Source organism: Esox lucius, chromosome 10 (assembly GCF_011004845.1).
Source record: "Esox lucius isolate fEsoLuc1 chromosome 10, fEsoLuc1.pri, whole genome shotgun sequence".
NCBI classification, from domain to species: domain Eukaryota; kingdom Metazoa; phylum Chordata; class Actinopteri; order Esociformes; family Esocidae; genus Esox; species Esox lucius.
The window spans coordinates 14,347,758-14,369,938 of NC_047578.1; the positions used below are offsets into that span (position 1 = coordinate 14,347,758).

General features: G+C 44.8%; 1 protein-coding gene across 10 annotated transcripts in view; it reads left to right on the plus strand.

Annotated features, from left to right (window-relative positions):
- The window catches only part of ptprua (protein tyrosine phosphatase receptor type Ua), a 169,718-nt gene that overhangs the window by 64,404 nt on the left and 83,133 nt on the right, over positions 1 to 22,181 (plus strand). The gene's annotated exons all lie outside the window — the stretch shown is intronic.

Consider the following 22,181-nt stretch of genomic DNA (forward strand, 5'->3'; position numbering starts at 1 on the left):
TTTAGCAAGAACCCCTTCCTGCTGCTGTTGTGATGGAGCTTGAGTAATTATGCTGAACAAAAACAGAATATACACACACACACACACACCAGATACAATTATGCATTTGCCAGATAATTTTTCTCCCTTTTTTTCCGGGTACCGAACTCTCTTGGTTAGAGCATGATGCTTACAATGCCAGGGTTATGGCTTTGATTCCCACAGGGGGCCAGTAAATAAAAAAACAGGAACGTGTTGCAAGTCGCTCTGGATAAGAGCGCTGCTCAATTACTTCAAATATAAGTGCTTTGTTCCTTTCTTCGAGGATTTTGGCGATATGTCCGATATGACATTATTTAGAGGTACATGCCAGTTAGTGGTTATACTAACCAGTGGCTATTTGACCGAAAGCCATTTGTGGGGGAAGAAATATGTTATAATCAAGAAAAATCACAGCAGCATCAATGCTTCTTGATGACATAACGAATTAATTAAAAATGCCTGAGCCATAGTATGAACGCATTGGAGCTGGAGTGGAGCGTGTCATTTGGTCGGAGCGCAAGGCGGTTTAAACAATTTCCCTCATCGCCCTTCTATATTTAGGCATGGCTTACGACGTGCTGTTGAAATGTCGAGTGCTTCTTCTCAGATAGCCTACTTCACAGGCAAATGGTGGCTGAGATAATTACAGAAGTATCTGTGTATTTTTTTCAATTTTTTTTTTATTTATTTATGAAGTGATGATGGAGCGGGTAATGAATGATTTTCAGCAGAGGGAAATTAATGTTGACCGGGTGCCCGGAGAGTACCGCACAGCGAGGGATGAGTGGGAATACAGGCAGTTTACCTTCTGTCACATGTCTGGCCTGCACTTTGGGCAGCAGGACTTCAGTAGCCCACTGGCTCAGAAAAACGTGACTGACAGCATCACCCAGAAGGATGTACATCAAGGTTGTGGCAGTTAGAGTCACAAAGACCAGAAAACTCCAAGTAGTCTAGGTACATTTTATTAAACAGATCTACTGGGCCAATAGAAACGATGAATATATGAGAAGCAAAATAAGAAAGGATTCAATTCACTGAATGTAAGAAGCCAGTTAGCCCGAATCATGACAATAAAAAAAACAATTTCCAAATGGAAATGTACTACTGTTACTTCCCATTGCAAACGGCTTTTATCACGTTCGGCACACTATCTAACCACAAGCAAGCTGCAAACAAAGAACTGTGACACTTACCAGATGATGATCATTTGAAATGTTACCTCTTGTTGAAAGTTCATCTTCTAAAAGGCAGATGTTAACAAATTAGCCAAGATAATTGTTGAAAACACCTCCTGGAGCAGCCTCCAATGTTATTCTGTTCAAAAGGTGTGCCTTTGATGGATGTATGCCTGACTTGTCTTGATGCTTTTTAGGAGTCCTAGATGTTGCTCTTATACACTTACATGGCATGTGGATTCTGTCTAAAACCTGAAGGCCTAGACCCAGAGACCAAAACCTAGACCCAAAGACCACAAAAGAACATTTCTCATAATAAGTTATTTCCTCTTTGGTTTTAACCGTTCTCTTTCCTACACAAACTAGAGAAATTGAAATACCAATACAAGAAAAATTTATTAACCGATTAAATCAAATAAAAATGTAAAATGATACATAATGATAATATACTGCAAATATGAAAATATCCATTTGTGTCCACACCAATGTCTTCTCTAAAGGTGTACAAAGCCCGGGCGGTTCCCCCACGGATGGTGACAGTATCTAGTATTTGGGAACAGGGCTAATGCTGTGGTATCTTTTTGGGGCTTCACTGTTCAGCATTCAGACTCTGCTTAGAGCTAAGGGCAGTGAATGAGATCCACTTTTCTCCTCTAAAGACTCTACCCCTAAGGGGCAGTCTTTATCTGGGCAGCCACCCCCCGCCCCTCACTCTGTCAGAGTAATGGATATATCGGTGCCGGAACTACTGAGCTAGGCGGAGATCATTTGCATATAATGTCCTGATAACGGATGTAATAATGAATGCTGTGGGCCCTGTGAACTGTACCAGGGGGCGGGAGGGAGCCTCCGTGAGACTGATGATCCTTTGAATAATGCACGCTAAGCAATATTTTGCTGCCAGATCAGATGAGTGTGGCGTGAAGAGAGCTAGACGAGGCTGGAAACCAGTGGTCCACAGTGGGGACCGCCCTGCCGAGTCTTACTGTCCAGGGCTCTGCTCTGTATGTACGCTGCCAGCCCAAGGCCCCCGGTCACTCCTCCTTAGTCCCACAGTAAGTACCTCATCACTCCAGTTCTTATAACCCAGCCTGACAAGCACAGCGTTTTACATCCAGCCCAGGTCACAGGTTCAGCCCCCGTAGAGAGAACAGGCTGCATATCCTCGGCCCTGTTCTAGTCCCTCGTCGTCCCCAGCCCTCACCTGGAGTAATGTCATCTGTATTTCGACGATGTACATTTTGTACTGCTAACAACAACTCCTACCTGATAACACCTTGTCCCTGTCCTGGTGTCCAGGCCCTGGTCCGAGCCGGGAGTCAACGGGTTCATGCTGACTCCTGTACCTGCCAGGCTCGGTGGTGTCGGGTCTATTTAATATTTCCCTGGACCCATATTATATGTTCAGTTTATTCAGTTCGCAGCGAACTCTTTACAATGGCACTGGTTTAATGCAGACTTTCATTAGAAAATAAAACCTAAAAGCACTTCTTGCTGTGATGTGAGTCTTGTGTGAGACTCATTGGAAAGTTATTAAAGGCTGATGGCTTGGTCGTAAATGAAGCCTACATTCATTGAACAGGCAGAAGAGCACTATAGAATACCCTTATAGCCCTTTGTCTGTCTAATTCGTTTTTTCAATCATTGTTTTAAGATTCTTAATACCACGACAGTCTAGGTTTGGATCTCGATGTGCCTGTGGCGAGCAAGTAGCAATGCACAGTGGCCAGCGGTGAGCTACGTGACTTCCTGTTTGGAAGAGCCGTGTGGAAAATGTTAGAATAACACAGTGTGGATGCCTTGGAGGACTCTTCCGAATCCATTTGGCAGTTTGCTGGCCCCTCCACGTGGCCTGGCCTTGGTGTTTCTTTCCATACAAATGTTAACTCGGGACATATTTTTCCATTCCAACTATCGTTTCCACTTCATGTCTGAAAGTGCTGACAGTGTAGAGCCATAGGTGAGAAGTCAGCACATTCTGTTCCTGAAAACTTTTAGGCGGCGACAGTTGAAATCCATTGTGCTTCTCAGGTGAATGTTAGTATGACGGTCTTTTAATGTCCTTAACCACGATACGTCTTTGCACAGGAGTAGTTTGGAATGCCTTGGCCAAATGTATTCTCTCCTTTCCCCTCGTGCTTTGAGGTGGTGTGTTGGTGGGTATATAGAATGTCTGTATGTGTACAAGGGATGTGGGTGTGTGTTGGAGGGAGGGTCCCAGGCGGCCTGGTGGTTAGATCATCTGACCACCACCCGAAAGGTTGCAAGATTGAATCCCTGAGCCAGCGAGGTGTAAAATCTGTTGTTTTGTCCTTGGGCAGTGGGCGTGAGCGTGTGCGTGAGAGACATGGAGAAATGACTCAGTGACAGTTATTGGACGTGGAACAGGTGGCTTTGCGTTCATCTCTTTACACTAAGTTGACTGAAACATCATTGGCTGTAACACTGACGCGCTGATGTCCTCTAAATAACCAAGGGCTGTCAGAAGCCCAGGATTCAGGTTCTGTCTCGGCTTATTCTCCGTTCTCTTTAAATGTTTCTCTCACTGTCTCCTTCTTCCACCCAGTCATCCCACGCTTCTGTTTATCCCCATTCATTCTCATCCACTCAAATGGGAGGTTTACTGGATTAACAAAATTAAATGGCACTGCTGGTTGATGTTGAAAGATCTAACAAATACTGTGGATTAGAGGTGAGAATGAATGGATAGAAGTATACAGATAAAGGAATGGAGGGATGATGGTGGAGGGATGGATGAAAGAAAGAAGGTGGAGGGAATGGTGGGATAAAGGTGGAGAGATATGGCATTGATGGATGTGGGTGGAGGGACGCAGGATAGAAGAAGGAAGGTGGGGATGCTGGGATGAAGGTGAGGATACAGGGATGAAGGTGGGGAGGCAGGGATGAAAGTAAAGGGGTGGAGGGCTGAAGGTGAAGAGGTTCAGGGATGAAGTTGAAGGGGTGCAGGGATGAAGGTGGGGATACAAGGATGAAAGCGATGATGCAGGGATGAAGGTGTAGGGGTGCACAGATGAAGGTGAAGGGGTGCACAGATGAAGGTGAAGGGGTGCAGGGATGAAGGTGAAGGGGTGCAAGGATGAAGGTGAAGGAGTGCAGGTATGAAGGTGAAGGAGTGCAGGGATGAAGGTGAAGGAGGGCAGGGATGAAGGTGAAGGGGTGGAGGGATGAAGGCAGGGATGCAGGGATGAAGTTGAAGAGGTGCAGGGATGAAGGAGGGGATACAGGGATGAAGGTGAAGGGGTGAATGGAATGTTAAAGATGGATGAATAAAGGTGGATGTAAGGACAAAGGTGAAGGCATGTAGGGATGGAAGGATGATTCGGTCTTAGACTAGGCACATTCTGTGCTCCAAAACTGGCCCGATGGTTTCTTTCTCTGCTCAACATTTTCTGAAATATCTACTCTAGAGATGGTGAACAAGTTTTTGCTCAGAGGGACAGAGCACATGGTTTTCATTGTGCTGTGTTGTGATTTGAGTAAATGTGCAATTCGTTGTGCTTTAAACCTAGAAATTTGAATGTCAGCTTTTGTTGTATTCCTTTTTAGAAAACAAAAGAGTGTCTCTTATAATGGTTCAGCAGTCTGAGTTGCCTCTGGTAGACATGCAGTACAACTGCAGAGTAGGTTCACATCTGATGATCTGACCCACAGCTAATCACTCTCAATCAATGAAGCATGTATAAAACACAAAATAATGAACATGTGACCATCTCTGCAGCTCCTCAGCCCTGATTAGCCATTTCATCTCTCTATTTGACTCTCTCCTTCTTTCTAACCCATTAAGTCTTTTTAGATATTTTTACTTTCTTTCTTCTGCAACACTACCACCCCATGTGGTCTGTCACTGCTGGGAGGCGAACACTGGCTGGTCCTCACCGTGTTTGGAGCTGGAGTGGATTGACTGATCTGGCTCTGAGAGGCTCGCAGAGGTCTGGTAGCGCAGCACCACAGTGGAATCCCCTGAAACTGTTGGACGTTAGGATGTACAGAGCTGGTTCTGAGGACAAACACGCTACTGGGAGCTCTGTGAACATCCCCCCCCTAACGGCAAGAACTGTAGCCATGCCTCCTGGAGGAAAAACATGCCCAATCCGGAATGTTCCGTTCTCAACCGTGGGCTGCTATTTCGACCGCAGGCTGTTACTCCCACAGAGAAAATTACATGACTTTGATTGGAGCGCCTACACATGGTGCTGGACTGGGCCAGAGAGATCCAGGGAGTAGCCATATCTCTCTGCTGTTCTGCACTTCGTTTTCTTTCCTCCAGGGAACAGTGAAACAATGCAGAATTGTGGTATTGAATTTGAGAACTGTCAACAGCCTTGGGCTATTTTTGGTCATGAACACAGTGCTCTCTTGCGACCTCCCTGGTTCCAAGAGGGATAGGGGAAAGTAATGAAAACAGACAATACAATATGCCTTAATCAATCCAACTGTTGTATCATAAATTGGTTTCTGTGCTCCGCTGTACAGCGCGGACACATTTCCGAGAATCACGGGCAGATGGAACCAGTTCTCAGCTGGAAACCCACGATGGGGGCTTTGTCTTTTTGTCTTCCACGGTCTGAGGCCGTACATCTCATCCAGCTAAACCGTGATTAGACCGTCACAGTACATCAGCAGCGCTGAATGAGGATGTCCACAAATCTCTGACCTTCTCCGACAAGGTTCACCAAACCAATTAACGCTTCGCAACTAATACAGCGAGGGTCCAACTACAGCCCGTTGACTAGCTTCTCAAATGTAAGTCCACGGATGACCACGGTTGGAGCAATGATTGCCGTACAGCTGGCGAAGGCCGCCGATGTTTTCTCCATTTTTTGTTCCTCATCACGGTTGCAGAGATTGCGAGGAGTTTTGGTGGTTGAATGGAAACCTCTGACGGCCAATCGGAGAGTAGAGTGGGGAATTGCTGTCTTGACTTGCGCTGCGATCGGGAGCAGGAGATAAGCAGAATTATTTTTCCCGAACAGGCTAAGGATAATTAATTGGAGGAGTTAGGGGGCGAGGCGGGAGCTGCGGTTGGTGTAATCCTATTTTCCATGGCCCTTAACCCCAGTGCACCCTGGGAGAAACCGACCCAGGCACTTCAAAGGACACTGCCGAGAAAGAACTTGACATGGAGACCGAGGGAAAAGGGCACTGTGGCCACCCATCTGTCCCGGTCTCTCACCCTCTCTCCCGGTCTCACTCCTTTGTTCCTTTCTTACTCCTCACCCTCCCTGTCAGTCTCTTTCTCTCTCCGTCTTGCACTGTCTCTCTCCAGAGCATGGAGCCAAATGGAATTTGATTTAAAAAAAGTAAAGTCATGCAGGTCGTCTTTATGAGAAAGTTCTGATGAGGTCTTCGTGGTGCTGCTGTAACCCAGGGAAAATCTCGTTTGAATTCATTTCATAAAAAGAATGGTGGAATCACCCGGAAGGCGGTGGGAGGCCGAGATGCCTTTTAGATACTGGGAGATATGAGTGAAAGATGTGCTATAGTTTCAGCTCTACCTCGGAGGGGTTTTTCCTCGATCGGGATCGTGATGTGTGGTTGTTTGGCCCTTATTTAGTTCCAGGCGCTAGTTTCGAATAGCATCTGCTAAATGACTTGGATCTGGAATCTAAGTTCTGGGGCATTCTGCTTCTTTCCCTTCCTCCCAGGGGAGGCCAGGGGTTTAATAGACAGTTTGTTATGGTGAAATAGTTCTTTCATGTCACAACAGTACTGTGTGTGATGCCATCACTCCAATCCATCTTACTGCACGCGCACGCACGCATCTATGTATGTATGTGTACTGCAGGCGCTAAAGCTTCCACAACTCCTCAGTTTGTTCTTTATCCCACCTGTCAACTCAGAGCAGGATGAAAGCATTGGGGTTATCAGAGTGTCATGTTGACAGGAGAGAATAGGTCTGATAAAACAACTCTGCTGCTGTGTAGTTGTGTCTGTCTGTCTGAGACGGAATATGTGAACCTGCACCTCACACCAGTTTATGTCTCCCAGTGCTCTGATTGCCTTTGTTCCCGCGTGTTTGTCAATGCAGCATTTGAAGTCCAACATGCAGGATGTTATTTCTTTCATCCGCAACATGTACTATGTGCTGTTTTTCCTACTGGCGCTCGTGCGGGCTGCGGGAGCGCGACGTTTGAAGCTAAGCATGTTGGATGTTAAGGGGACCACATGAGAAGTTTTCGGGGAGTTTGTTCTGTGTTTTGTTTCATGTCGACAGGGCTATTGACATTAATGGGGAGTGAAAACAGGCTAATTCGCTGCCTGTCCTGGTAATCCCCTGAGACCAGTACATTACTTCAACCAGGCCTGTGTGATTGATATCAGTGTTGCAGCTGCCTTGTGTGTGTGTGTGTGTGTGTGTGTCAGGGGCCTCAGGCGGGGCATGAGAGTGAGAGTAATTGAGAGAGATGTTTATAATTGAGGAAAGAGATAAATAGGGCGATTTGGAGAAAAAGGGAGCTAGAGAAAGGAGAGAGAGCAAGGTAGAAGGAGTGTTGGGGAACACCGAATGTACAGTAGTGCCACAGAAGCAGCACAGTGGGAAAACAGAATCCTGAATCTTAATTACATTTTCACCCCTACTTCCTCTCCCCTGTCTTAAAAAAAATTGAAATAAACACTTCTTTTTCTCCACACCATAATGGCAGTTGTTGTTTTCCATCCTTCTTCTGAGGTGTGTGTGTGTGTGTGTGTGTGTGTGCGTGTTAGGTTTTGTCATCTCTTGAGGCGGTGCAGGCTAGTGTGTTATTAATGGGAAATATGAGACCAGCCACAGAGCACAGGGCTCCCATGGTAAACATGCGCGCACGCTCTAACACGCACGCCTGCGCGCGCACGCGCACACTCACGGTGCTTTCACAGAGCACTTCCTCATTATTCAGAATGCTCTTTGTGAGCAAAGCCTCAGAATAAAAAATACATACGAGCAGTGAACTGAGTGAGAAGAGACAACTCAAAGCTAAAGGAATAAAACATACCGTTCCTAGCCTGGGCATCATACACCATGATGCATTGACACCTAGCTTAAATAAGATTTTGGTCCTAGCCTTCAGCACGTGGACCCAGGTCTCTTTTCTTCGCTAACTGGCCCACAGGTACTGGAGCCCTTGTGATCTCTGCACAGGTTGTGTAAGGGAGATGTCTCTGTGGGCACCCCTTTGTAGTATTCTCTCTCTATTGTTTCTCTCATATTCTAGTTAATGTGACATGTGTAACAAACGCACGCCAAAGAGCCTCGACGAACCCTAGACCAGGGTAGCATATAATGCTGGACAGAGGCAGGCAGCTGTCCTTGTGTGCAGTTTATGGTTGTCATTCCCCCACCTAAGGCTACCTTTAGGATGAGCCTTCAGTGTTCACTGACTACTGTGACAGCCCTGCTCCGTAAGCCTCCATCCACCTCTCCAGACCTTCAAAGCAAATTCTTAAGGCTCTGCTACGCCACGGCCATTGAGGGAACATTTGCCTTAAAATCAATGAAAGCTGCTAGACTCTCTGCATTGCGTCGGAATCCGATGGCAGCCTCCGAGCTTGAGAATCACAGAGGGCTGATTGTGGATGGCTGCTGCTCGCTTTTATTCAGTCCTGCGAAATAAAAGGATGGCTTTTCTGGTGCAGCGGGTAGAAAGTCACATCGATACGATGCTGATGGCTACAAAACAGGGCCATTGTAGTGGCGCTCAAGAGAACCACTTACAGGCTACCGACTATCCACGCCTGAGAGGGGACACTGTTGCCCTTGAAATCAGGGATTGTCTTCCGGAACTCTCCAAAGCACTCAACCCTTATGGAAAAAGAGGCCTCATTTTTTTGAGGGGACCTCCACCAACCAAGGGTGTGTGTGTGTGTGTGTGTGTGTGTGTTTGTTTCTCACTTTTATTTTTAGTTCTGCTCTTTTATGCCGGCAGCCTTCGTCAAGTTTCAGGGGATCATACTGCCGTTTAATATGCCAGTGGAGTCTCAGGAGTCTCAGGTATCACCCTTCCACACCCTGAATATAAAACTGAACAGGCTACATTCAACGCCTATCTGCTCCTAAACAATGAGTTCACCTACATCAGCAAGGTGAAGGTCCGAGACCCGGCGCCAGCCATAAGGTGCGGAAACAAATAGGGTGAGCACAAGTGCAAGCGAGACGAGAATGAGATGGGCCGACGATCAGGTGAAAGGGAGCGGGGATGGGAACCCGGGAGAAGATACAAACGGGGTCGAGATGAGGCATTTTAAAAAGGAGAGTTGATGAGAACAGACCATGTGGCAGTTATTATGCAGAGGAGTTGGGGGGCTCCTTAACACTTTGAGCGTTTCCTAATCCATCACTGTCGTGGAGCAGCCTGGGTAGAGCGTGGTGCGCTTCAGAAGCTGCCGCGAGGTGAGGAGCAGCTGGGTAGGAGACCGGCCAGGACAGGTTTCGCGTGGTGCCACTAACTGATTGATCACCGCGTCTCCACTGACGTTCGAACTCCGGCCCTGCTGTTAGCGGGGGCTGTATAAGGCCCTGATTCACGCGAACACGGACACCGTCTCGGTTATGTTCTCCCTTACAGTAGCACTGGAAGTTAACGCGATAGCACTGAAGTCACGTGATCACATTTAAGTAGACATGTGAAAAGCATGTTCGCATTCCAAAAGCCTTTCTGCACTTATCTGCTGTCAGTCTCTCCCTCTGCTGTAGCTTACTGTTTCCCACAGTTGCCATCACTCCCTCCCCCCCGTGACAAACTGAGCGCTAATGAAGACAGGGCCACAGTAAGCCCTAGCGCAGTGTCACTGATGGGTGTTGAATCATAAAGCTCAGCTATTACACAGAATTATATTTTTCGTCTTCCACCAAATATTAGAAAGAATTCCGTTCATTATATACCATCAAATATTAGATAGAATTAAACTATTTATATCCCACCCGATATTACATTGCACTGCATTATTTATATATACCACCAACTATTACAATGGATTACATTATTTATAAACCACAGACAGTTGCACAAATTATATTATTTACATACCACTAACTATTACACAGATTTACATTATTTACATTCCACCAGATACAAAACAGAATTAGATTATTTATATACAACCAATAATAGATAGAATCACTATTTATATACCACCAAATATTACACTGTATTTTATTTATATACTACCAACTATTACCCAAAATCATGCTACTGACTATGCTACTGACTATTACACATAATTACATTGTTTGCATACCACCAAATACTAGGCAGAATTACATTATTCATATACCACAAAGTTAATTACACAGAATTATCATGTCTACCCCAATTACTATAAACTGAATCAAATAACTACGTTGTTGATGTACAACAAACTATTGCAGAAAGACATCATTTATATATCACCGATATACCACATTGAATTACATCATTTATATACCCCAGACTATTACACAGATAGATATAATTTGTATATCACCGATATACCACATTGATTTACATCATTTATATACCCCAGACTATTACAGAGATAGATATAATTTGTATATCACCGATATACCACATTGAATTACATCATTTATATACCCCAGACTATTACACAGAAAGACATCATTTATATATCACCTATATACCAGATTGAATTACATCATTTATATACCCCAGACTGTTACACAGAAAGACATCATTTATAGATCACCGATATACCACATTGAATTACATCATTTATATACCCCAGACTATTACACAGAAAGACATCATTTATAGATCACCGATATACCACATTGAATTACATCAATTATATACCCCAGACTATTACACAGAAAGACATCATTTATAGATCACCGATATACCACATTGAATTACATCATTTATATACCCCAGGCTATTACACAGAAAGACATCATTTATATATCACCGATATACCACATTGAATTACATTATTTACCGTATATTCCACTGAGTATCACACATTATTCTATTTTCTAATGCTGCAGTTTCTATTTTCTTATTACACAGCATTACGTGATTTATATTCCACAGAGTATTACACAGCATTAGGATATAATTAATATACCACACTATTGCACACAATTGAATTATTTATACCACTGACTAATACAATTACTAATTGCTATTGTAATAATTACTATTTCTATTGTCAATCAGTCAATCAAATGTATTTATAAAGCCCTTTTTACATCAGCAGTTGTCACAAAGTGTTTTTACAGATACCCAGCCTAAAATTCCAAGAAGCAACCAACAACAGTGTAATATTACTATTTCTATTGTCATTTTACCATTTCTATTGTAATATTACTATTTCACAGCTTTGCCTTAATCCTTTGCTGACTATCACATAGCATTACATTATTTCCTCTCAAAGTGTTCCCAGAGTTACTCCCACACAATTGCTGCTGATACCGCTTCTGTCACCCTATTTAACACAGGTTCTGACATGATCTATTTGGCACACTCACGCACACACACAAACACTCCCTCCCTTGCAACTTTTTGTAGGGAGACTCACTGACTTCACGGTCACATTGCCCTGGTGTTTGCTAGAAATCGAGGTAGAGGAATTGACTTCAGTGTTGAGTTATAAATGGTTCAGAGCCAAGGTGACAAGGTGTTGTTTTCTCCAGCTGGGTTGAAGAAGAAAATGCTCATTCTTTGGTGTACACGCTGCAGATGGTTGTGCTGCGCACTCATACAGGTCAAAGGGCTGTGACATCCCATTTCCTGTTCCCTAGTGGCGTGTTCCCCGCCTCTTTCGCCCCCTCTCAGAGTCTCTGTAGGTACTGTCCAAGTGCTAGACTACTCCCCTCCCTGTCATGGATTAATTGGGTTCTTTGACCCAGTACCAAGTTGTGCTCCCATAGCAGCCATGCTTGGGTAGTCCTGGGGCAGAGCGGAATGGGCCTCGCATGGCTTCAGGGACGGGGTTCGTCACCAGCCTCTCTGCTCCCACACACTCCCAGTCCGCTGAGACCCATTGTCTTCCTGTCATCCACCCTCCCCCGCTACCTTCAGAACCCCCTCCGTTACCCTCCATGGGGCAGCGCCAGCAGGCCAACAATCCCCCCTGGACCCCACCCCCCCCAACAACCCTGTTATCACAGGTCAGAGTCGCTGCTGTTGTTGCCTTGTTGTCTACATGGCGTTCCTGGTCTATTGTAGAGAAACAAGGCCCCTGTTCCACATGCAGTCATATTCCCCACATAGTGCACTACTTCCAACCAGAGCTGTTTGGGTCCTGGGGACAAAAAGAGGCCATTTGGACTGGACTAGGCTGGCTGGTACCACCTACCGCTTATGTTGTTGTTGATGTTGTTTGTTCTGCCGCCAGTCTGAAACAGCAGCGAATCTTGGCTTGACTGATCTAGAAAATCCCAGGTTTAGAGACCGTGAACGATTTGACCAAAGGACAACTTTCTTGAATCGTCAACGGTTAATTACATGGATTAGAAAACATGAACACTTAGATAGCATTGTTGTCGTACAGTATATAAATGGTAGTTAAAGCCATCCGGACTTTCAGTAATAACAGAGGTTATTTTATTCACTACGCAGCGATTCTTAATGGCTATCGCCACTGCTGTTGCTTCTGTTTTTGGGCCCCTTGTTTATTTTTCGTCCTTGGTATTTATTGGTCTGTCTCTATTGCTGATGATTTGTAGATGGCTGCCAATATAGTGAATGTGAGGAGGATTACAACGACCTTAGCGTCATAAATGTCAGATGAACTACAGACCGACATGTATTCTGTGTGTGTGTGTGTGTGTGTGTGTGTAATGCTCATAAACATTTTGATGGACTGATAGAACAGAGTGTTTTTTCCCCTCTTTTCCTCGTCCCAGTCGGAGATGCTTATTATGCTGATTTATGACTATTGATTTCAATTTCCAACAGCTTTATCTGTTAGAAGCCATTTCCATTAAACTGCAGCTATGCAGGATGTGAATTAAGATCCAGGATTACGCGCTTTTTTCACTTGTATCCACCTGAGTGATGGGTTTTGTGTGTGTGGCGGGGTGATGGGTTTTGTGTGTGTGGCGGGGTGATGGGTTTTGAATGAGTAACCGTTTTTGAATGAGTAGGCGTGTGCCTCTAACTGACAAATGAACGTGAAATGAAGTAACTGCCATTTTGTTTGGCCTTTTTTGAACCACTCCAACCAAGTCCATTGGCTAAGGTTGAAGCTTTATGTCCAAGGGAGCCAATACATCCAGGCCATTTTGAAAACCCACTGGATTCTTTTGTGTTTGCCACGACCAATCGGAGCCGAATGGGTGTGGTTTTTAAAAAGCGCACATGGTAGCCTTTGTTGTGTCTCTTGGCCGTTGGGCTGCTTGGCTGCTCCCTCAAGGGGATTTAAATCATTTCATTTGTTAATTGAGATCAGACCAGTGGCCTCCATTCATTCAGTGACACAGTTAAAATGTAAACCGCCATGTGTTTTAATCCGTCAGCGTGCCATGTGTTCTGGCATTGGATGAAAGAGACCCACGGGTCTATTGTTGTCTTGGCAGAACCACCTTAAGAAAATGATTAGGCCTGTATGGTTAGTGGAGAGTGCCCCCTACTGCCCAAACCATGCAGCTAAACCTTTACTTTTAGAACTTGATGCTAGGTATTTTTATGACCAGTCACATGTTTGAATCGGATTCATTGTTATGTTGTTGAAGCTGTAGTCTACACATGTATGTTTCCTATGTGAAGTGGACGCGCAGGATGTAAAAACCCCACAGTCTGGCCGCTTACTCAGCCTCTCGTCCCCTCTGACACCCGCCCATGACTCCTGAATAAAATGTCAACTTGGGGACAAGAAGTTGCACTCACTGTGGTGGAGGAGGGCGAAGAGGAGGCTCGGTCCCCGGTATCCCTGGGGCGTTCAGGGTTCCAATGCACGGGGCGAAGACGGAGGTTAAGAGCTCTCGCAACTTGGCGAACATCTATCCGATCTTTAGATTTAAGTGGGGCGAAAGGCTTTGAACGGCTCCGTTCTCTCCTCCTCCGCCTGAAGGTGATCTGCAGCAGATGGCCATGCAACTCTCCTCCAGATGCACTCGTGCCGCTGGCACTCAGCAGGGCTGTAACTGACACGGTCTTATCGCAGAGGCTGGCCGGGTGGGGGGAGGCGGGAGGGGGTGCACTGGGCCCCGGTCCATCCTGGCAGATCTCATACCTGGGATGGGAAGCGTCCCCTCTCCCTTTTTACCTCCCCTTATCCTTCCGTCCAGATGCTCAGCACTGCCGTACCACTGAGAGACAGGGAAAGCGATAGGGCGAGGGACAAAGAGAGAGAGGCTGAGAGACAAGAAGGGAGACGGTGACATTGAGAGACAAAAAGATAGTGAGAGCGAGAGACCAGGAAAGAGAGGGTGAGAGAGAGAAACGGGGACTTGGGAATAGAAGGTGAGAGAAAAAGAAAGATGGGAAAGAGAGAAGGAGAAACTGAGAGAAGAGACAGAAAGACTTGAGACAGAGGAACTGGGAGAGCTCCATTGTGTCTCTGCTCTGAGGGTCGTGTATTATCGACCAGCCTCCTTCATCCTCAGGTTATTCTACCTGAGTGCACTTGCTCATATTGCGGAGCCATGTAATGGGCCTACCTCTCCCACTTCCAACAGGACACGTTTAGTGTCTTGTTTCTTTCTTCCACTGTGTCTCCTGATCACAAAGGCTTAATGTCCAAGGTACTGGGTGTCTCCCCTGTTCGGGGTAACTCGTTCTCCTGTTTCATGTGCCTTGTTAAAGTACAGACTGTACAAGTTGATACATAACACTTGGTTCTGTCACATCCATTATGAGCAAGTAGATCAAGGAAAGGGCGTGGGGACTTTCGGATGTATACAATTTTGTTTTTGTAGGAAAATACCAAGTGATGTCTTCCTTGCACTACTATGAAGCATCTTCTTGTGAATAGATCTCTGATACTGATATACTTTACACTTTTTTTATCAAGGAAAATGTAGAGGCAAAACAAAGAAAATGCTTATTCCCCCGCTTGCACAAACATGCGTTTGTTTTCCTATCATAGTGGGGACAAAAAAATAATTGCCTTTTTTCTGTCTCCCTTAATCCCTAAATGTATCCCTAATCCTAACCCTAACCTTTACCATAACCTAAATGTGCCTAAATGTTGTCTGCCCTTACATCTAACCCTAAACCCCGGTGGCTAATCCTAAACCTAACCCCAATCCTAAACCTAACCCCAATCCTAAACCTAACCCCAATCCTAAACCTAACCCCAATCCTAAACCTAACCCCAATTCTAACACTATCCCCAATTTTAACACTAACCCCAAAGTTTTACCCTAAACCTAAATAGGAACTATCCCTTTTCTTCGAGGGGACCGGCTAAAACATCCTGTGGGAAACCAATAGTCAGGTTGTAGTAAATTTGTGGGGACTTCCCTGCATGTATAGTAAAACCAGGATCTCCTTCTCACACAGAAACACTCAGACACACACGCACACACACACACACTTAAACAGTGAGTGGAACAGCAAGGCGACCATGAATGGTTCAGAGCAGTGGTGTCTGTCTGACTGAGGGTACAAGCCAGGGTATCTTCTCTCTGCAGAAATCAATAGTGCATTACCAGCCCTGCAGCCAGCCAGCCACACAGTGTGCTGACAAACCTATACCCTCTCCAAGCCCTCCTCCCTCAGTCTGACAGAGCCTCCCCCCCACCCCCCCCCCCAGATGCTCCTCCACCTCTCTCTCTTCCTCTCTTTCCCTTCATCTAACGTGTGATCTACTACTTGTTTCATCTCAGTACCTCGCAGGCTTTTAGAGAATGAATTCTCGTTCTTTCTCCCTGTTCTGTCTCTCCGTGTCCCTCCCCTCGTCTTTTCTCAAATGAGGCACGTCGCTTCCCCCCCCCCCCCCCCCCCCCCCCCCCCCCCCTTCATGGCGCTCCCCTGGGGGCACATGCTTCTGTAACAGGTGGCTCTGCAATGAACCCCAAGAAAGATAGAAGAGTTATTAGGGGAACAATGTCACAGTTTGGAAAGTGCCTAAACAGCCCAACTTTGTGTACAGACAATGTACAAAGTAAAATGAACATTCTGTCATAGCGAACATATTACTTTTGGAAAGCCTAGTCAATTGTAAGTTATGGTATGAATATAGATTTTATCTAATATGTTTAGGTCACATGGTCTGAAGTTCTCTGAGATTAGTGACAGAAATGAGGAAACAGCAGGCCTGTCAGATGTCAGATTTGGCTCTTTCAAGTATTTTCTCAATTGGAAAACCATTGCATGATTCCATTTATATGTGTGAACCACAAAACATTAGCTCTTCAGAATGTACTAAAATGAAGGTTTCAGCTACCTTTTGGATAATGCCCACATACTTTTCTTTCATGTCAGCCATCCTTCCAAATCAAAAAATTCCATATTTTGTCTTCAGAAACTGTCTCTCAAGTAGTGCAAACTAGTCTCTTACATCATTTGAAACAAACATAAAGTACCTCAACAGGGTGTTGGGCCAGATGCCAGAACTGCTTCAGTGCATCTTGGCATAGAGTTGTCTGGAATTCTTGTATATAGCATTTTTATTATATGATCATTTTGTTTAGATTAACAAGACTTGTTGACAGTTTTGCTTCAAAGATAAAAAAAATGATATTGTTGCATGTCACCTTCTGATGTAATGTGGCAAAATGTTCCTACAAATACTCCCAACAACAACAGAGGACTATGTCTGGCTAAAAGTGTTTGCTTTCTAGCTGTTACCTTTATGTCTCGGTCTAGAAATCCTCTAGATTTCCCAACATAATGCAACAGACAACACGCTATGTGAGGCTGACACAACATGGAAGGATTAGGATGGATGATTGACATCAGCGTGTCCCATTGGTTTCTTTAGTAGCGGTGGATATTCGCTGCCAAATTTTAACCGCTGTTTTGGTGAATTCATTTCTTTTCTTTGACAGAAATACATATTTTAGACCTAACATTTCGAATGTGTTGCAAACAAGGCACACCAATTAGAGGCATGATTTCCCAGTATGACTTGCTCTTCCTCATCATCTCCTGTCGCCTCCCTACAGCTCATTTGCTCACCTCCGAGCTGTATTGTCTCCAATGACAAGGGTGGTTCAAGATTAGAATGTCTTCCAAGGGCGGTGGTCCAAGAAAAATATAAGCTTGTTGTCACAGTTGTCATTTTTCTATGAGACATCCTGTAAAATGAATTTGCTTCGGTCAGTTAAAACGGTCAGTCTCATCACTTTCATGTGGCTCAGACTGGATAATGACGGTCGGGTTGTGCAAGTAGAAGAGGCAGACAGCAGGGTCTTTTGACAAACCCCAACCACTGAAAATTAAATGCTAGACTAGCAGCTTGGAGTGACGGTGTACAAGTGTGCTTCCAGGGAAGGATGTTTTTAAATCGCCTGCTGGGCTGTCGAACAACGACGCACGGTGATACATCAAATGGAACTTAACAGGTATTATCTGAATAAGCCAGTGATATTAGTACATCAGTATCCAGGATATTTACAACCCATTTAATCGTTCGTTTTCTTTTGGTTCTACACAATTGGCCCATTATGACATTGATATAAAGAGGAAACATTAAACTGTCCTGGATTTTCATGTGAGTTAAGTCGGAGTATCAACGAGGACGAGAAAACAAGTTGAGTTAGGTTGACAGTCCTTGTTCTGTTTTGTAACTATGAGTCAAACCCGAAAAGGGGACCTTGGGTATAGTTGCAGTGTTATGAGAATACATTTAAAATCGCATCCTGTTTGACGATCATTTTAAGGGGATGGATGAGTGCTCAGTGCTTCACACTATATATCTCCACATCCACCTGCTACCTGTACATGACTATGCCGTTGGTGCTGAGTTGGGAATGAAAAGGGAGTCAGAAAAGTTTGCCTAATCAGAGCAGATCAGGGGAGGGTGGGAGTGCGTGTGCGTGCGCGTGCATGTGTGTGTGTGTAGCTGGAGTCTTTCAATGTGGCATTCATGAGCAGCTGGTGTTGGTTTGCCCATTTCCCATTTGCACAGAGTAGGCACTGTGTCACTTTGTAAATGGCAGAATCTGCATCGGTCCCTTTCAGCATCAGTGAGCACAACAAACACAGCACAGCCCTCTGAGTTGAGTACCCTGCCAACCGGTTGTACAGATCACACAACGCCAAAGAACACACACACACACGCACACACACACACACACACACACACACACAAAAGACAAACAATGAAGCAAATATGGGTGCTCCCAATCGACCACCACTGCCGCCCTTCAAATATCATCTGAGGTGAAAATAGCCTGAGGATACAATGTTTAAACAACAACCAACAATGAAGAGTAAACAGAACAACATTTGGAATGGAAAGTTCCAGGATGACCTTCCCCCGAATGTGCTCGATCAGCAGTGGAAATCTCACACACACGCAATAATCAAGGCCGATTGGACACACTAACACCAAGATGATTAAAGGGCTTCTGCAGAGCAGACTGCAGACTGTTATCTAAAGCTATCAGTGAAATAAAAAAATTGCAGTAAAAGAAATGAAAACCTTTGATAGGAGACTGTGATAGGTGGCCTGGGTTGTCTAGTGGATAGAGCTGCTGCCTTCAGCACAACCCGTCAGGTTCTAAACTGGCCCACGCCATTCTGGTACAATCCTCTCTCCAGGCTTCCCTGTCTTTCCCTCACCGTCTCTATCCCAAAGTAAGCTAAACATAAAAGGAATGGGACTGCCCCACCCCATAAAAAACTGGAAAAAACAATACTGTAATTAAAATGCATGGTGTTTCTCTTGGTGTTTGGATGTGAACGATGGTATTGTCTGGCTACAGAATAAGCCTGACAAAGCATTATTGATGGGTAGCGGAGGCAGAAAAGCTTAAGAAAAATGTTGGAGGATAGAAATACAAAGATAAAGGCAACAAACGTCGAGGTCCTCGCTATCTCCCTTGCTCTCTAGGCTCTCTCCTCTCTGTCTTCCTCTCTCTCTCTCCCCTCTTCTCTTGTTTACCCCTCAGTCTCTCTTCTGTTCTCTCCTTCCATCTTTACCTCTCCCACACCATTTTCTCTGTCTATATCTCTGTCCCCCTGTACTTTATCCTGGTGTGTGTGTGGCTGATAAAAGCAGTGGGACCTGCAACTCTGGGTCCCACCCTATATGCTTTATCTGACGTTCTGATAGGAATGCATGGAGTCAGGTCTGTGCCCTAATCTTTTAATGTGTGTGTGTGTGTGTGTATGTTTGGCGCGTATGTGTGTGTGTGTGTGTGTGTGTTCCCTCGTCCTTGGCAGGGTCACAGGGGAAATTGATTTAGCCTTATCGGCCTTTATGGATTCATGGAGAATATTTCAGCAGCTCTGGATATTTTTAACCCAAGTAGGGTGGATGTTTTTGCGGATGTTTGCGTATGTGTGCTTGCCTCTATGGGTGTCTGCGCTTGCTCCTTAAGGATGAGCTGGGAAGGTTATCAGACATTGTTTTATATCATAGAAATCTTATCAATTTTGTGCTAATTAATGCATTAATCAAATGGACTAACTCAATCAAGCTCCGGTGTATGCTGGCAGTGTGGTATTTTTGGCAGATTTTGACCCGTGTTTTCTTTTTTTCGGCCTGCACATTAAGCTTTCATCATGTGGATGCTTCTCTTTTCCCTACGACACTAATATGTAGTCTTAACAGGAAGATGAGGGTCAAGGTGCCCCAGTCAGTGTAATTGTTTTATGCGTAGACAGATAATGTAGAATCAAATTAATTACAACATGATTTTCATACAGGTTCCTGGGCCTCTCTCTCCCCCATCCTCCACTGTAACAACAAGACGTTTCTGTTTTTAGGGTGAAGGTGTGAGATTGGGCGGCACTTGGTAAACAAGACATGTCTCGCAGGGTAAATTAAATTCCAGCCAGCGTCTTTGTTGTCCATAGGTCATAGTCCTTATGCCGTTTCCAATGCAGCCCTTTCCCTCTTTCTCACACACATTGGCCTGTGACCTACTCTCAAATTTCAAACAGAGCAGGGAGTGGTAGTTTAGTGCAGTGCTGATCTACCGAGAAAAGCAATTGAGCCCCGTGACCCCAAAGGCATCCAAGAGTTTCCCCACATCTGAGGCCTAGTGGCAGTGGGTTGGTTGGGGCCGGTAAGGGGCCAAGCCCATGCCTGCGTGATCCAGCATTGGAAGTATTTCAGTCTGTATACATGCAATGCATTGTTATTTCTTGGGCAAAATACTACAGAGATGGGAGGGGAAAAATCTCGGTTTTCTGTGAATTCCCCCTCCCATTCCCCAGCGGAGGAGAATCTCCTGCTTATCAGAGGGATTTACTGAAGGCTTGGCGGTTCTGTCCAGCCGGAGTCGGGGTCAGAGACACGGAAGATAAAAGAGGATGAGCAAAGACACCGGAGGGATGTTTTGTCCAGACGTGGGTCAGGAAGGAGATGTGAGAGGGATGGGATCTTGGGATTTTTAGACAGTGAAGGGATTCAACGATTGGTGACAGCAAGAGTTTTTCAGCCACTTTACTGCCCTGTGCTGTGACCTGGTTGATGTAGATGACAGCTGGTCTGTCTGGGGAATCTCAACTCCTGAACTTTCTTACTTATCTGCCTTGAGGTGACCGTGACTCGTCGCTGTTGAATTCCAAGCAAATGGACAAGAACAACCTTCATTGAACCCTCAGCACCTGTTTGCCTGTTGTACTCCGTGTTTGGTAATAATTCCCGTAACTTTCCAGGATTTCCAGAAACAAGTAGGAAATCCTGAGTTCTCCATGCAGGATTCTGGTAAAAAAACTGCAGAATTGTATGAAAATGACTTTAATTTTGCGACCTGAGGACAAAATGATGAGGATAAGCGAGGGCAAAGAGAACGGCAAGTCAAGGTCATGGCTTAAAGGAAGTAGAAAATTATTTGATTGGGCTTATTCGTAGTCAATTTGCAGTGTACAAGTTTGTTTTTAATAAATTGACCCTCTACTCAGATTAAACTATGGACATCCTAACATCTATCACTCAATTTCTCACATTTTTTGCTTTCACTCTCTGTCTCCTCATCTCATTCGCTTTCACACTATCTGTCCTTTTGTCTATTTCTTCCTCCCTCATTCACTGTCTTTCTCACGTTCTATCTCTCTCCCCTCCATTGAGGTGTGGGACAGACAGCTGTGAAGGCAAATCTCCTTCTTTGTTTGTCTGGTTGTTTGATACCCAAGTCGTGGCCATTCATCAGGCTACAGTGCCAAGGAGATAAGAGGAATGCAGAGCTTTGTGAAACTCATCCTCTAAATGAAAGGGTGTTTTCCTGTCTGTCAGTCCAAAACACAGAGCTTTGAACAGAGGGATCATAGACCGTATGCTTCAAACCCTACGATTAGACTTGGGCATTAGTGTCATACCTTCATACCAATATTGGTTAAAGGACCAATTAGTGGATGAGAATTTGACTGCTTTTAAGGGGCTGCCTGTCAAATGCAGTTTCTTGCTAGGCCAGTGAGGAAGACATAGGATGTTGTAAAGGACCCGTAGCTCCAATAGGTACAGTGATGCATGGCCCGTGAGGGTGTGCCAATAGGTTTATCTCTTACGAGCGATGATTGGAATGGTGTTGTTCAATCAGTTTAGTCAAGATATTTGGAGCAAACACACACACACACTTGTGATATTTCCATCCAACTCTCAATCACTCCGAGTGCCACTCCGATTGGCCACCTGGCCATAGACATTGCTCTGATAAAATTGGATTGTGAACGTGTGATTTTTATGAATATACCAACAGAATAAAGTCTGTTAACATTAGGAGACTCTGCTATCTTTTTGGCCAGTATCTCGGCCTTGGCCACAATATCTCTTGTTATGGCAAATTTGTGGCATTTTCCAATTTTCATGTCTTCTTGCTCAATATTTTGTAGCTGATGTGCAGCAATGTTAAATAGGGTTGGAATTGGCAATAGTTGTCTTAGCTATTTGTTTTCATTGTGTTTCTAAATATTGTAATGGCCTATT